Below are 16,934 nucleotides of genomic sequence, written 5' to 3' on the forward strand. Positions count from 1 at the left end.
TTAAGTAGAGACAGGGTTTCACCACGTTGGCCAGGCTGGTCACAAACTCCCAACCTCAGGTGATCCACCTGCCTTGGTCTCCCAAAGTGCTGCGATTACAGGCAGATACAGTGGAGTGAGATCCTGTTTCTTTTTTCTTTTTTTTTTTTGGAGACGGAGTCTTGCTCTGTCACCCAGGCTGGAGTGCAGTGGCCGGATCTCAGCTCACTGCAAGCTCCGCCTCCCGGGTTTACGCCATTCTCCTACCTCAGCCTCCCGAGTAGCTGGGACTACAGGCGCCCGCCACCTCACCCGGCTAGTTTTTTGTGTTTTTTAGTAGAGACGGGGTTTCACTGTGTTAGCCAGGATGGTCTCGATCTCCTGACCTCATGATCCGCCCGTCTCGGCCTCCCAAAGTGCTGGGATTACAGGCTTGAGCCACCGCGCCGGGCCTCTTTTTTCTTTTTCTTTTCTTTTTTTTTTTTTTGAGAAGAAGTCTTGCTCTGTTGCGCAGGCTGGAGTGCAATGGCACGATCTCGGCTCACCACAACCTCCACCTCCTGGGTTCAAGCGATTCTCCTCTCTCAGCCTCCCGAGTAGCTGGGATAACAGGCATGTGCCACCATGCCTGGCTAATTTTGTATTTTCAGTAGAGACAAGGTTTATCCATGTTGATCAGGCTGGTCTCAAACTCCTGATCTCAGGTGATCCACCCGCCTCAGCCTCCCAAAGTGCTGGGATTACAGGCATGAGCCACCGTGCCTGGCCGAGATCCTGTTTCTAATAAAGAAGGAAAAGAAGAAAAAAATCTGCCAGGCGCAGTGGCTCACGTCTGTAATACCAGCACTTTGGGAGGCCAAGGCAGGCAGATCACCTGAGTTCGGGAGTTAGAGACCAGCCTGACCAATATGGAGAAACCCCGTCTCTACTAAAAATATAAAATTAGCTGGGCGTGGTGGCACAGGCCGGTAATTCCATCTACTCAGGAGGCTGAGGCAGGAGAATCGCTTGAACACTGGAGGTGGAGGTTGCTGTGAGCCAAGATAGTGCCATTGCACTCCAGCCTGGACAACAAGAGTGAAACTGTGTCTCAATAAACAAACATGGTGAAACCCCGTCTCTATTAAAAATACAAAAATTAGCCAGGCATGGTGGCATGCACCTGTAGTCCCAGCTACTCAGGAGGCTGAGGCAGAAGAATTGCTTGAACTCGGGATACAGAGGGTGCAGTGAGCCGAGATGATGCCACCGCACTCCAGCCTGGGTGATAGAGTGAGACCCCATCTCAAAAACAAAAACAAAAAACACACAAAAATTCTGGTCCGGGCTCGGTGGCTCACGCCTGTAATCCCAGCACTTTAGAAGGCCAAGGTGGGCGGATCACAAGGTCAGGAGTTCAAGACCAGCCTGGCCAACATGGTTACCCCATCTCTAATAAAAATACAAAAAATTAGCCAGCGCGGTGGCATGAGCCTGTAATCTCAGCTACTTGGGAGGCTGAGGCAGAAGTGCTTGAACCAGGACCCAGGAGGCAGAGGTTGCAGTGAACCAAGATCGCACCACTGCATCCCAACCTGGGATACAGAGTGAGACTCCGTCTCAATTAATAAATAGAGAAATAAATAAAATTAAATTAAATTAAAAAAAAAAAAAAACTAAGCGTGGACACCGTGGCTTAGCCTGTAATTCCAGCACTTTGGGAGGCTGGGGCGGGTGGATCACCTGAGGTCAGGAGTCCAAGACCAGCCTGTCCACCACGGTGAAATCTCGTCTCTACTAAAAATATAAGATCACAACACTGTATTCCAGCTTGGGCAACAAAGTGAGACTCAGTGTTTAAAAAAAAAAAAAAAAAAAAAAAAAAAAAAAAAAGGCAGGGCTCGCTGACTTTTGCCTGTAATCCCAGCACTTTGGGAGGCCGAGGCAGGTGGACCACCTGAGGTTGGGAGTTGGAGATGAGCCTGATCAACATGGAGAAACCCCATCTCTACTAAAAATACAAAATTAGCCAGGCACAGTGGCACATGCCAATTTCTGGGTGCAATACATCTCTTTTCAGTTTTACTAATATATATTTTCCAAGATTGAAAATAACTGACTTGGGCCAGGCGCGGTGGTTCACACCTGTAATCCCAGCACTTTGGGAGGCTGAGACAGGCGGATCACGAGGTCAGGAAATGGAGACCATCCTGGCTAACACAGTGAAACCCTGTCTCAACTAAAAATACAAAAAAAAAAAAATTAGCCGGGCATGGTGGCGGGCGCCTGTAATTCCAGCTACTCAGGACGCTGAGGCAGGAGAATGGCGTGAACCCAGGAGGCAGAGGTTGCAGTGAGCCGAGATCATGCCACTGCACTCCAGCCTGGGCGACAAGAGCGAGAATTCGTCTCCAAAAAAAAGAAAAAAGAAAATAACTGACTTGTAGCCAGGCACAGTGACTTATACCTATAATCCCAGGACTTTGGGAGGCTGAGGCTGGTGGTTCACTTGAGGTCAGGAGTTCGAGATCAGCCAGACCAATATGGTGAAACCCCGTCTCAACTAAAAATACAAAAATTAGCAAGGTGTTCTGGCGGGCATTGGTAACCTGAGCTACTCAGAAGGCTGAGGCAGGAGAATCGCTTGAACCCAGGAGGTGGAGGTTGCAGTGAGCTGAGATTGCGCCACTGCACTCCAGCCTGGTGATAAAGTAAGACTCCATCTCAAAAAGTTAACAAAACAAAATGAAATAAAATAACTGACTTGTACAAATTGGCCATGACATTAACTAGAGCTTCCATCAGAAATTACTTATTTTATGGCCAGGTGCAGTGGTTCACGCTTGTATTCCCTCCCAAAGTGTTGGGATTACAGGTGTGAACCACCCTGCCTGGCCTCTATTCTTTTATCAGTGTTGGTAATTCCAGCTAATCTGGAAGCTGAGGTGGGAGAATCGCTTGAACCTGGGAGGCCGAGGTTGCAGTGAACTAAGACCTCCCCACTGTACTCCACACTCCAGCTTGGGCAACAGAGTGAGACACCATCTCAAAATAATAATAATAAATTACTAATTTTATAACAAAGTGTTTAATGCATACCCAAAAATGTAATGCTCCATTACCCAAATTCCCTTATCTTTGCAGTTGAAAGCCAAAAAAGTAACCTGAGGGTTTGAAGGAAGTCCACAAATGATATATATTCATATTTTAATGTTGCAGTAACAACTTAAAATATTGGCACAAAGGATGGGGATAAGATACAAATTTACCCAAAAGAATTTATTGGCCAGGCGAGGTGGCTCACGCCTGTAAATCCCAGCATTTTGGGAGACCGAGGCGGGCAGATCATGAGGTCGAGATTGAGACCATCCTGGTCAACATGTGAAACCAAGTCTCTACTAAAAATACAAAAACTAGCTGTGTGTGGTGGCGTGCACCTGTAGTCCCAGCTACTTGGGAGGCTGAAGCAGGAGAATTCCTTGAACTCAGGAGGTAGAGGTTGCAGTGAGCTGAGATTGCGCCACTGCACTCCAGCCTGGGCGACAGAGTGAGACTCTGACTCAAAAAAAGAAAAAGAATTTATCTATTGTTAGGAATTTTGCAATGATATTAAGGATTTACTAGCTTTTTTTTTTTTTTTTGTATTTTTTTTAGTAGAGACGGGGTTTCACAGTGTTAGCCAGGATGGTCTCGATCTCCTGACCTCGTGATCCGCCCGTCTCGGCCTCCCAAAGTGCTGGGATTACAGGCTTGAGCCACCGCGCCCGGCCGGGATTTACTAGCTTTTGAAGGTATGACATTGGTTTTATGGTTATGATGAATAAATAGGAATCTTGTAGAGATGCACCCTGTTATATTTACAGATGAAGTGGTATGATTTGATTTTTTAAATCTGGTGGGAATTAGGGCATGAGGACCTATAGATGAGGCAAGGTTGGCCTTCGGTTGATAATCCCTGAAGCTGGGTGATGGCTAATATGGGTGTTCATTATACTGTGAGGAACTGTGAAGATGCAGGTCTGGAATTTTACCCTTCTGACAAGCTGTTAGTGAGCCTGCCACTATTTCCTCTATGCTGGTAGAAGATACAAGACTCCTGGGTCAGAGACAAAACAAAACAAAACCATAATCACAGCAAAAGTAGCAGCCAGGACAGCATGGTAAAACCCATCTCTACAAAAAATACAAAAATTAGCCAGACCTGGTGCGTGCCCATAGTCTCTGCTACTCTGGAGGCTGAGGTGAGAGGATTGCTTGAGCCCAGGAAGTTGAGGCTGCAGTGAGCTGAGATCGCACCACTGCATTCCAGCATGGGTGACAGACAGGGACCCTCTCTCAAAAGAAAAAAAAAAAAAAACTGGGTGCAGTGACTCATGCCTGTAAACCCAGGACTTTGGGAGACCATGGCAGGCAGATCAGTTGGGGCCAGGAGTTTGAGACTAGCCTGGCCAACATGGTGAAACCCTGTCTCTACTAAAAATACAAAAATTAGCCGGGCATGGTGGCGGGCGCCTGTAATCCCAGCTACTCAGGAGGCTGAAGCAGGAGAATCACTTGAACCCGGGAGGCAGAAGTTGCAGTGAGCTGAGATCGCACCACTGTATTCCAGCCTGGGAGATAGAGGGAGACTCCATCGCAAAAAAAAACAAACAAACAAACAAAAAAAAACAAAAAAAAAAACAGTCTTGGTGGCACCTGCCTGTAGTCCTAGCTATTCTGATGACTGAGGTTGGAGGACCACTTTAGCCCAGGAGCTTGAAGCTGCAGTGAGCTATGATTGCGTCACTGCATTCTAGTCTGGGTGATGGAGCAAGACACTGTTTCAAAAATTCCAAACAACAAAACAAATAAAACCAACATTTCCTTCACATTTTTCCATGTCTACACATTTGATCCAACTTTTTTTTTTTTTTTGAGACAGTCTCACTCTGTCACCCAGGCTGGAGTGCAGTGGCGTAATCTCCGCTCACTGCAACCTCCGCCTCCTGGGTTCAAGCAATTCTCCTGCCTCAGCCTCCCGAGTAGCTGGGATTACATGCGCCCACCACCAGGCCAGCTAATTTTTATATTTTTAGTAGAGATGGGGTTTCACCATGTTGGCCAGGCTGGTCTTGAACTTTTTTTTTTTTTTTTTTTTTTTTTTGAGACGGAGTCTTGCTCTGCCACCCAGGCTGGAGTGCAGTGGCCGCATCTCAGCTCACTGCAAGCTCCGCCTCCCGGGTTTACGCCATTCTCCTGCCTCAGCCTCCCGAGTAGCTGGGACTATAGGCGCCCGCCTCGTCGTCCGGCTAGTTTTTTGTATTTTTAAGTAGAGACAGGGTTTCACTGTATTAGCCAGGATGGTCTCGATCTCCTGACCTCGTGATCCGCCCGTCTCGGCCTCCCAAAGTGCTGGGATTACAGGCTTGAGCCACCGCACCTGGCCCGGTCTTGAACTCTTGACCTTAAGTGATCCACCCGCCTCAGCCTCCCAGTGCCGGGATTCCAAGCGTGAGGCACCACACCTGTCCTAACTCATTCTTTTTTATTGCTGCATATTATTTCATTAAGTTGATGTCATGGACTGAATTGTGTCCTTCAGAATTCATATACTAAAGCCCTAACCCTCAACTGTAACTGCATTTGGAAATAGGGCCTTTAGAGAGGTAGTTAAGGTTACATGTGGATATAAGGGCAGGCCCCTAGTTAGATACGACTGTGTCTTTGTAAGTAGGGGAAGAGTCACCAGAGACCCTTCTCTTTGCACACACAGAAAAATAGCCATGTTAAAGACAGAGTAAAAAGGTGGCTGTCTTGCTCTGTCACCCAGGCTGTAGTGCAATGGCGGGATCACAGTTTACTGCAGCCTCCACCCCCTGGGCTCAGGCAATTCTCCCACCTCAGCTTCCTGAGTGGCTGAGACTACAGGTATGTACCACCATGCCTGGATACACTTTTTCAATATTTTGTATAGATGGGGTCTTACCATTGTTGCCCAGACTGGTCTCGAACTCCTGGGCTCAAGCAATCTGCAAGGCTTAGCCTCCCAAAGCGCTGGGATTACAGGTATGAGCTACTGCGTCTGGCCTTTTTTTTTTTTTTTTTTGGAGACAGGGTCTCACTCTGTCACCCAGTCTGGAGTGCGGTGGTGTGAGCTTGGCTCACTGCAACTTCAATCTCTCGGGTTCAATTGATCCTCCCAACTTTTTTTTTTCTTTTTTCTTTTCTTGAGATGGAGTCTTGCTCTGTCGCCCAGGCTAGAGTGCAGTGGCTCTGATCTCGGCTCACTGCAAACTCCACCTCACAGGTTTAAGGGATTCTCCTGCCTCAGCCTCCTGAACAGCTGGGATTACAGGTATGTGCCACAACACCCGGCCATTTTTGTATTTTAGTAGAGACGGGGTTTCACCATGTTTGTTGGTTAGGCTGGTCTCGAACTCCTGACCCCTGCCTTGGCTTCCCGAAGTGCTGGGATTATAGGCATGAGCCACCATGCTTGGCCGATCCTCCCATGTTATCCTCCTGAGCAGATGAGACTACAGGCACATGTCACCTAACCCAGCCAAGTTTAGTATTTTTGCAGAGAGGAGTCTCACTTTGTTGCCCAGGCTGATGTCAAATTCCTGGGCTCAATTGACCTGCCCATCTCAGCCTCCTGACGGACTGGGATTTCAAGCTTGAGCCACTGCGCCTGTGGGAGATACGTCTATTCAAGTATTTTGCCCCCTCAGCTTACCACAACCTCCTCCTCTCAGGTTCAAGTGATTCTCCTGCCTCAGTCTCCTGAATAGCTGGGATTACAAGCATGTGCCACCATGCCCGATTAATTGGGTATTTTTAGTAGAGACGGGGTTTCTCCATGTTGGTCAGGCTGGTCGTGAACTCCCGACCTCAGGTGATCCGCCTGCCTGGGCCTCCCAAAGTGCTGGGATTACAGGTGTGAGCCACCACACCTGGCCTAGGTCTTGATTTATTTGTGGCTGGGCATAGTGGGTCACACCTGTAATCTCAGGATTTTGGGAGGCTGAAGTGGTAGATCACTTGAGGCCAGGAGTTTGAGATCAGCCTGGGGTATCATAGTGAGACCCTTTTTCCAGAAAAAATAAAAAAAAATCTGGGTGTGGTTGCATGTGCCTGTAGTCCTGGCTACTTGGGAAATTGAGGAGGGAAGATTAATTAAGCTTGGGAGGTTAAGGCTGCAATAAGCCACAATGATGCCACTGCACTCCAGCCTGGGTGACAGAGTGAGACCCCGTCTCAAAAAACAAACAAAAAAGACATTTGCATGCTCTCTACCAGACTATAACTACCTCTCTACCAGACTATAACTTTCTTTGGAGCAGGGACCACGACTTTATCACTTAACTTTCCCAACAACATTGCAAACATAATCTGAGTGAAGCTGAATCCATCATCTTTTCCAACTCCTGTGTCCCTTAATTATGTTAATAGTGCATAATCCTTTCTGTCACTATGGTACAGATCTCAAAATCATCTCTCCACACACTCGTGGCCTGGGCTCAGCCTGCTGCTCAACAGTCACCCCCTCGTTTTTTTCTTTCTTGCCTTTCTCACTATTGAGTATAGTTGACTCCTTCATTCTCTCTCGGGATAATTAGCATGCTAGTTTCTACTTCCCCAGCTGATTCAACCTTTTCACTTCCAGAGGAAGCTTTCTAAAGTACGGTATTGGCCAAGCGTGGTGGCTCATGCCTGTTATCCCAACACTTTGGGAGGCTGAAGTATGCTGACCACTTGAGGCCAGGAGTTTGAGGCCAGCCTGGCCAACACGGTGAAACCATCTCTAGTAAAAAAACAAAAGTGAGCTGGGCGTGGTGGTGCACACCTGTAATTCCAACTACTTGGGAGGCTGAGGCAGGATAATTGCTTGAACCTGGGAGGTGGAGGTTGCAGTGAGCCGCAATCACGCCACTGACTCCAGCCTGGGTGACTGAGTAGAGACTCTGTCTCAACAACAACAACAAAAAAATGCAGTATTTTAGTCTCCTAATAATTTTTAAAAATGTCTTACCAAAAAAAGTAAAAATTCCTTAGTGTGGTACTCCCCAACAGTTTTTCAGTTCTATTTCCTGTAAAGCTTGCACACACATCCAACCCTCTGGTCACACTGAACTACTGAATATTCCTAGGATTTGCCCCTTGTTCCACTCCGACATCTTTGTTCACGCTTCTTTCATTTTGCCATTCAGGAGTAACCACTCCTTGCTCTGAACTCTTGGAGCACCTGATACCTCCTTTCCAGCATTTACCACTTTCCATTTTCTTCACACAATGTTGTCATCTTCTCTACTAGGCTCCAAGTCCCTTGAGGCAGGGCCTTTGTATCCTCCACACCAGCTTAGCAACTGATACACAGAGCACTCAGATGTCCGTGCAGGGATCTCTCCATTCCCCACACAACACAGCACCATGCCCTGTTCAGATGCACTGATTATTTTAATGAATAAATGATGTTCTACCCAGACACCCGTCTTCTAGACAATGTAAAGAGAAACAAATGTTATGTTGAATTGTTTGCACACAAAAGTGACGGGATATGGCACTAATTCTTCATACAGCCTCAAAGGCCACATCGTTTTTCTTTTTTTTTTAAAGTTTCACTTTTGTCGCCCAGGCTGGGATTCAATGGCACAATCTCGGCTCCCTGCAACCTCTGCCTCCCGGGTTCAAGTGATTCTCCTGCCTCAGCCTCCCGAAGTAGCTGGGATTATATGCGCCCGCTGCCACGCCCAGCTAATATTTTCGCATTTTTAGTTGAGAGGGGGTTTCACGATGTTGGCTAGCTTGGTTTTGAACTCCTGACCTCAGGTGATCCACCCGTCTTGGCCTCCCAAAATGTTGGGATTACAGGCGTGAGGCACCGCGCCCGGCCCAAAGGCCACATCTTAAAACCATACTCGATAAAATCCTGACCCAGCGCCACTGCGTTGTTTCCTTTTGAAGTTGAATTCCACTGAACCTATACTTGAACCTTATCTAGAGGACTACAGCGTATAATTGGGACAATCCCCTTTCTCATTCCTAAGAGGTGATGTGGCCGGGCGGGACCTCCAGATTTCCAGCAACTGTGACTGGCACTCTCCTCCCGACCAGCAAGTGCCACCTTGTCCTTTGCCTAACGTTGTACAGTTTACGAAATCAACGAACCAACACTGATCAACGTTGGTTGGATGAAACCTACCAACGTTGATTTCATCTTCCCAGCAACCTGGGGAGACAAGACAAAAAAGGTCACCTCCCTAAAAAAACAGAAGATTAGAGGGGAGACGGGGAAGAGAAGAGGCGTGGCTACGAGCTGTGGCTGGGAAGGCGGGTGGAATCCCGGAGCCCAAGGTGGAAACCGTTCCCGGCTCAGCCATGACCCGGGTTGTTTATTCGCACCAGGAGGCGCGGCTGGCGCGCAGAGGGCACGAAGACCCTCCCCGCTCTCACACTGCAAGCAGCTAAGTCGCCGAGGAAAGTGGCAGCTTGACGCCCGACCCCGCCACCCCGAACCGTTCGCTCTGCCACCACAGAGCAGCCGGCGCCAGCCTGTCCCCTTCGCGACTCCGCCGGAAGTCCCGCCTGCACTGCCGCCGCGCCCCATTGGGCCGGGTACCGGGGCATCCCGGGTGCCGGGTGCCTCGAGCGGCCACGACGAGCCGCAAGTGGCGCCAGGCTCGACGCCCGCGGAGGAGCGGTGCCGCTCGCGGCAGGCGGGTGCCGTGACGCCGGGAGGGGAGCGTCGGAACGGCGGCGGGACTTCCGCCACGGGACCCGGAAGGGGCCGCGCCGCCGCTGCTGGGAGTTGTAGTCCGGCCGTGGTTGGGGGAGCCGCGGCTCATGCGCGGTGCACCGAGGCTTGTTTCACATCTGTAACAACAGGTGAATTGGGCTTTTTATTCTCCCCTTTCGTGCCCTCTTGAGGATCCTGCCGCGGCCGGGGGTGGTCGTCGCGAGGAGGGGGCTCGGTCCGACCGCCGGCCTGGCGGAGAGTGGGGCGGAGACGGCGGCGGGCCCGAGGAGCAGGCCGGGCATCCTAGGCCTGCCCGGGAAGCCGGCCCGGCCGATCCGTGGGCAGCCAGGCCTCGGCCTGCCGTTGCCATGGAGCCCGGGCGGGGGCGGGGGCCAGACCGGTCCGCCGGGGCGGGCCTCGCAGCCAGGGGCTCCGCGGAGGCCGCGGGAGAGGCCGCTTCATTGGCGCAACGACGCCTTCGCCTCAGGGGATGCTCCGTTTCTCCAGGCAGGGCCTGGAGGAAGCCTCCTGAGTGCCCCAAGACCTTTGTCTACTTCTTCTCCTTCCCGGTGCTGCCCGGACCGTTCGTCTAGAGGGAGGCCCCGTGCCTTTTGGCCCCCCTAGTTTGCCCCCTTTTGCACCGACTTTGTCACTGGGGGAGGCCAAGGGGTGAGGTATTCTTTGTTTGCTGGTGGTAACTTGCACCATTTAGCAGGGGAAGACCAAATGCATGTTGGGTCCTTTGTTTGCAGTGAACTGGAGTCCCAGGGGTCCTCAGAACCCCCAAGTCAGGGGTATGGCATATCTATCTAGTCGTTGTGTAGCAACATTGGTCACTTGAATTGTGATTTTTCAAGGCAGAGGCTGTTTCACTTTACAACCCCACTCCATGGGGGTTTGCCATACATTAGCAGGTAGACTGCAGAAGACCACTTCCAGCCTGGTTTTGGTTGCAGCTTGCTGGCCAGAGTGAAATGAGACGTTGTCTGGTGATTTCCCTTGAAGTTTCTTGCAAGGCGGTAACTCCACTGTCATTGTGGGTCTTGACTACATCTTGTAATTTACACTTAAATCTTAGAGATTTAAGGCGATGTGCAGAAACGACATCCTTTGCTGCGTTTTCTACCTGTGTTGGCTCTTTATCCCTAAAAGATAGTTGCTCTTCAAGTGTTTTCATTTATGTAGCTGTGATACAAAGTTTTATTAGGGCCAGGAGCGGTGTCTCATGCCTGTAATCCCAGCACTTTGGGAGGCCAAGGCAGGTGGATCACCTGAGGTCAGAAGTTTGAGACCAGCCAGGCCAACATGGCTAGACATCGTCTCTACTAAAAATACAAAAATTAGCCGGTCATGGTGGCGTGCACCTGTAACCCTAGCTACTTGGGAGGCTGAGGCAAAAGAATTGCTTGAACCCAGGAGGCAGAAGTTGCAGTGAGCCAAGATCGCGCCATTGCACTCCAGCCTGGGCAACAAGAGCTAAGCTCCGTCTCAAAACAAAACAAAACAAAACAAAAACCACATGCAAGTTTTATTAGCTGTTGGACCTTTCTTGCCCCTTTCAGCCTTTGAAGATAACAGTATAATATGTCTTAAGGAATGAACCATAGTACATTTAGGCAACAGCATGATATCCTGGAAATAAGAAAAGTAGCCTAGTATATAAGCAAGGAAGGTTTTGGAGTCAGCATGCTTCAATGCTGATTTCCATCTGCCCTGAGGCAGCTATGGGATCTTGGGCAGGTTGTGTAACCCGTGCTTCAGTTTTCTTCTCTGGAAAGGTAATTCCTACCTCACTGGATAGTTGCCTAGATTAAATGGGATAAAGTCTATGGAAGTATGTTGTGAACTGTAAAAATGCTGTTCAACTTTGAGTTATTGTTATTTTCCCAATCTTGAAGAGTGTTACAGCTTCTTTGTGTTAGATTATCATAACTGTTATGGGATTAGAACTCAAAACGGAAGTAGGTTTTGCTCTGGGCTTGCAGAAAATGCTTCTCAGGATTACAAGGCTTTCTTTACCTTGACATCTTCTTAGATGATGTCAGAAGACTTCAGCACTTCTACAGGTGCTGGTGTAGGACAGCTCACAATTTAATGGGCCTAGAATGGGTCATGGCAAGTCCTGATTTGTAAGGCCATTTTGTCCAGTATGTGCCCTTCATGCCACTAACAAAATTTGTCCTTGTTAGAGCTAGTAAATGAATTTTAATGGTCAGAGCAACTTTCTTTCCCTGTGGGGCCCCCACTGTATTGACCCAGCGTTGTACTTCCCAGGAGGAGGCCCAGCCTCGTGATGAGGAATAGCAAGGAGAGAATTCACCTCCAGTTCAAAAGCCTACAAAATCTGAGACTGTCATTGCTTTTATAAGGTAAGTTGATTTAGCCATGCACAGAGCAGTAGTGGATCTCATGCTCCGCCATACTGTAAAAAGGCATGTGTTAAACCTATTTCTGACTATTTTGGAAGAAGGATATCATTTATTTTATTTTATTTTTGAGACAGAGTTTCGCTTTGTCCCCCAGGCTGGAGTGCAATGGCACGATCTTGGCTCGCTGCAACCTTCTCCTCCCACCTTCAAGCCATTCTCCTGTCTCAGCCTCCCAAGTTGCTGAGATTACAGGCACCTGTCATCATGCCCAACTGATTTTTTTGTGTTTTTAGTAGAGATGGGGTTTCACCACGTTGGCCAGGCTAGTCTCGAACCCCTGACGTCAGGTGATCAGCCCACCTCAGCCTCCCAAAGTGCTGGGATCACTAGCGTGAGCCACCGTGCCCAGCCAGAAGGGTATCATTTTTAATTAGTCTTTGTGGAGTCTCTGTCCTGGAACCATCCCCTAGTGTCTCTACCTGGGGTTAATTGTATTTCATTATGCAGGAAATCTTGGTATAATAGCATTTTACTTATCTGTAAATTACTTAAGAGAGACATTGAACTTCAAAGGTTTTTTGTTTTTGAGACAGAGTCTTGCTCTGTCGCCCAGGCTGGAGTGCAGTGGTGCAATCTCAGCTCACTGCAACCTCCACCTCCTTGGTTCAAGCAATTCTCCTGCCTCAGCTTCACACCACCAAACCCGGCTACCTTTTTTGTATTTTTTTTTCTGAGATGGAGTCTCATTCTGTTACCTAGGATGGAGTACAATGGTGCGATCTTGGCTCACTGCAACCTCCGCCTCCTGGGTTCAAGAGATTCTCCTGCCTCAGCCTCCTGAGTAGCTGGGATTACAGGCATGCACCACCATGCCTGGCTTATTTTTGTATTTTTAGTAGAGACAGGTTTTTTTTTTTTTTTTTTTTCGATATGGAATCTCGCTCTGTCGCCCAGGCTGGAGTGCAGTGACGCGATCTCAGCTCACTACAAGCTCCACCTCCCGGGTTCATGCCATTCTCCTGCCTCAGCCTCCCGAGTAGCTGGGACTACAGGCGCCCACCACCACGTCTGGCTAATTTTTTTTTTTTTTTTGTATTTTTAGTAGAGACGGTGTTTCACCATGTTAGCCAGGATGGTCTCGATCTCCTGATCTTGTGATCCACCCGCCTTGGCCTCCCAAAGTGCTGGGATTACAGGCGTGAGCCACTGCGCCCAGCTGAGATGGGGTTTCACCATTTTGATCAGGCTGATCTCAAACTCCTGACCTCATGATCCACCCGCCTCAGACTCCCAAAGTGCTGGGATTACAGGCGTGAGCCACCGTGCTCAGGCACGCCTGGCCAATTTTTTTTATAGTTTTAGTAGAGACGGGATTTCACCATCTTGGCCAGAGTGGTCTCGAACTCCTGACCTCAGGCAAGCTCCCTACCTCGGCCAAAGTGCTGGGATTACAGGCGTGAGCCACTGTACCTGACCGAGATGGGGTTTCACCATTTTGGTCAGGCTAATCTCAAACTCCTGACCTCGTGATCCACCCGCCTCGGCCTCCAAAAGTGCTGGGATTACAGGCATGAGCCACCACGCCTGGCCAATTTTTTTTTTTTTTTCCTGAGACGGAGTCTCACTCTGTCACCCAGGCTGGAGTACAGTAGCGCAATCTTGGCTCACTGCAACCTCCGCCTCCTGGGTTCAAGCAATTCTTCTGCCTCAGCCTCCTGAGTAGCTGGGACTATAGGCATGCACCACTATGCCCGGCTAATTTTGAGTATTTTTAGTGGAGACGGGGTTTTACCATGTTGACCATGCTGGTCTCGAACTCCTGACTTCGTGATCCGCCTGTCCCGGCCTCCCGAAGTGCTGGGATTACAGGCGTGAGCCACTGCGCTCAGGCTTGCCTGGCCAATTTTTTTTTGTATTTTTAGTAGAGGCAGGATTTCAGCATCTTGGCCAGAATGGTCTCGAACTCCTGACCTCAGGCAATCTGTCTGCCTCAGCCTCCCAAAGTGATGGGATTACAGGCATGAGCCACCAAGCCTGGCCCACTACAAAGGTTTTTAACATTACTGCATTATGGTCGGGCACAGTGGCTCAGGCCTGTAATCCCAGCACTTTGGGAGGCTGAGGTGGGCGGATCACAAGGTCAGGAGTTGAAGTCCAGCCTGGCCAACATGGCAAGACACTGTCTCTACCAAAAATACAAAAATTAGCCAGGTGTGGTTGCAGGCGCCTGTAATCCCAGCTACTTGGGAGACTGAGACAGGACTATCACTTGAACCTGGGAGGCGGAAGTTGTAGTGAGCGGAGATCATGCCATTGCACTCCAGCCTGGGCGATAGAAGCAAGACTGTGTCTCAAAACAAAACAAAACAAAAAACCCATTACTGACTGCATTACAAGGAAGACAGCTTTCTTTTGGATCTGTATGAAATGTTCTAGAGCTCTGTAAATTATCTCTAAAAGATCCTATCTTGATTCTCATAGGATCATTTTTTAGATTAGTACAGGAAAACAGAGTGGTACATGAGCCTAAATTGACAATATTTGGGCTAGAGGATTAGGGACTTTTAAAAAGCAAAACTGGCCGGCCACGGTGACTCACGCCTGTAATCCCAGCACTTTGGGAGGCCAAGGCAGGCGGATTATGAAGGCAAGAGTTCGAGACCATCCTGGCCAACATGATGAGAGCCCCTCTCTGCTAAAAATACAAAAAAAATTAGCCGTACGCCTGTAGTCCCAGCCACTTAGGAGGCTGAAGCAGAAGAATAGCTTGAGCTTGGGAGGTAGAGGTTGCAGTGAGCTGATATTATGCCACTGCACACCAGCCTGGTGACAGAGCAAGACTCCGTCCCAAAAAAAAAAAAAAAAAAGCAAAATCAAGAGTCTATATACAAGCAAATTAACTTATAAATTTTTTTTTAGAGACAGTCTCACTGTGTTGCCTGGTCTTGAACTCCTGGCCTCAAGCGATCCTTCACCTGGGTGCCCCAAAGTGCTGGGATTACAGGCATGATCCACCACACCTAGCCATTAAATTTTGCTGCTTTTTTTTTTCTTTTGAGACAGAGTTTCGCTCTTGTTGCCCAGGCTGGAGTGCAATGGCGCAATCTCATCTCACTGCAACCTCTGTCTCTTGGGTTCAAGCGATTCTCCTGCCTCAGCCTCCCGAGTAGCTGGGATTACAGGCATGTACCACCACGTCCGGCTAATTTTTTTTTTTTTTTTTTTTTTTTTTTGAGACGGAGTCTCGCTCTGTCGCCCAGACTGGAGTGCAGTGACCGGATCTCAGCTCACTGCAAGCTCCGCCTCCCGGGTTTACGCCATTCTCCTGCCTCAGCCTCCCAAGTAGCTGGGACTACAGGCGCCCGCCACCTCGCCCGGCTAGTTTTTTTTTTTATATTTTTAGTAGAGACGGGGTTTCACCGTGTTAGCCAGGATGGTCTCGAACTCCTGACCTCGTGATCCGCCCGTCTCGGCCTCCCAAAGTGCTGGGATTACAGGCTTGAGCCACCGCGCCCGGCCTGACTAATTTTTTATTTTTAGTAGAGACGGGGTTTCTCCATGTTGGTCAGGCTGGTCTCAAACTCCTGACCTCAGGGGATCTGCCCGCCTCGGCCTACCAAAGTGCTAGGATTACAGGCATGAGCCACTGCACCGGCTTGCTTTATGTTTTTTTTTTTTTTTTTTTTTTTTTGAAGCGGAGTCTCGCTCTGTAGCCCGGACTGGAGTGCAGTGGCCAGATCTCAGCTCACTGCAAGCTCTGCCTCCCGGGTTTACGCCATTCTCCTGCCTCAGCCTCCCGAGTAGCTGGGACTACAGGCGCCCGCCACCTCGCCCGGCTAGATTTTTTTTTGGATTTTTAGTAGAGACGGGGTTTCACCGTGTTAGCCAGGATGGTCTCGATCTCCTGACCTCGTGATCCGCCCGTCTCGGCCTCCCAAAGTGCTGGGATTACAGGCTTGAGCCACCGCGCCCGGCTATGTTTTTTTTTAAGAGAGACAGGGTCTTGCTTTGTCACCCAGACTAGAGTGCAGTGGCGTGATCACAGCTCACTATAAACCTCAAAATCCTGGGTGAAGTGATTCTCCTGCCTCAGCTTCCTGAGTAGTTAAGACTACAAGCATGTACCACCACACCTGGCTAATTTTGAAAATTTTTTTTAGAAATGGGGTCTCACTGTGTTTCCCAGGCTGGTCTTGAACTCCTGGTGTCAAGTGCTCCTCTCATCTCAGCCTCCCAAAGTGCTGGGATTACAGATATGAACCATGGTGCCTAGCCACTTTACCATTTCTTAGCAATAGAGCATTGTTTCTTTTTTATTTTATTTTATTTTATTTATTTATTTATTTATTTATTTATTTTTTGAGACAGAGTCTCGCCCTGTCGCTCAGGCTGGAGTGCAGTGGCGTGATCTCGGCTCACTGCAAGCTCCACCTCCTGGTTTCACACCATTCTCCTGCCTCAGCCTCCCGAGTAGCTGGGACTACAGGCGCCGCCACCATGCCCGGCTAATTTTTTGTATTTTTAGTACAGGCGGGGTTTCACTGTGTTAGTGATGATGGTCTCGATCTCCTGATCTCGTGATCTGCCTGCCTCGGCCTCCCAAAGTGCTGGAATTACAGGTGTGAGCCACTGCGCCCGGCCTCTTTTTTATTTTTTATTTTTATTTTTTTGAGATGGAGTCTCGCTCTGTTGCCCAGGCTGGAATGCATTGGCACGATCTTGGCTCACTGCAACCTCCGCTTCCTGGGTTCAAGTGATTCTCCTGCCTCAGCCCCCCGAGTAGCTGGGATTACAGGCGTGCACCACCACAGCTGGCTAATTTTTGTGTTTTTATTGGAGATGAGGTTTCCTCATGTTGGCCAGACTGGTCTCGAACTTCTGACCTCAGGGTG

General features: G+C 49.2%; 1 protein-coding gene across 5 annotated transcripts in view; it reads left to right on the forward strand.

The window, feature by feature from the left end:
• Positions 1-9,518: 9,518 nt before the first annotated feature.
• Positions 9,519-16,934, forward strand: part of DHX30 (DExH-box helicase 30) — a 53,027-nt gene continuing 45,611 nt past the window's right edge. For 2 of the 5 annotated variants that reach the window (XM_033205866.1, XM_033205879.1), the window contains exons 1-2: positions 9,519-9,822; positions 11,948-12,042. The gene's annotated coding sequence lies outside the window, so the exon portion shown is untranslated. The remainder of the gene's footprint in view (positions 9,823-11,947; positions 12,043-16,934) is intronic. The other 3 variants (XM_033205852.1, XM_033205861.1, XM_033205871.1) reach the window with 3 other exon arrangements.

This window comes from Trachypithecus francoisi, unplaced genomic scaffold (assembly GCF_009764315.1).
Source record: "Trachypithecus francoisi isolate TF-2019V2 unplaced genomic scaffold, Tfra_2.0 Lachesis_group0, whole genome shotgun sequence".
In the NCBI taxonomy this organism is placed as follows: Eukaryota; Metazoa; Chordata; class Mammalia; order Primates; family Cercopithecidae; genus Trachypithecus; species Trachypithecus francoisi.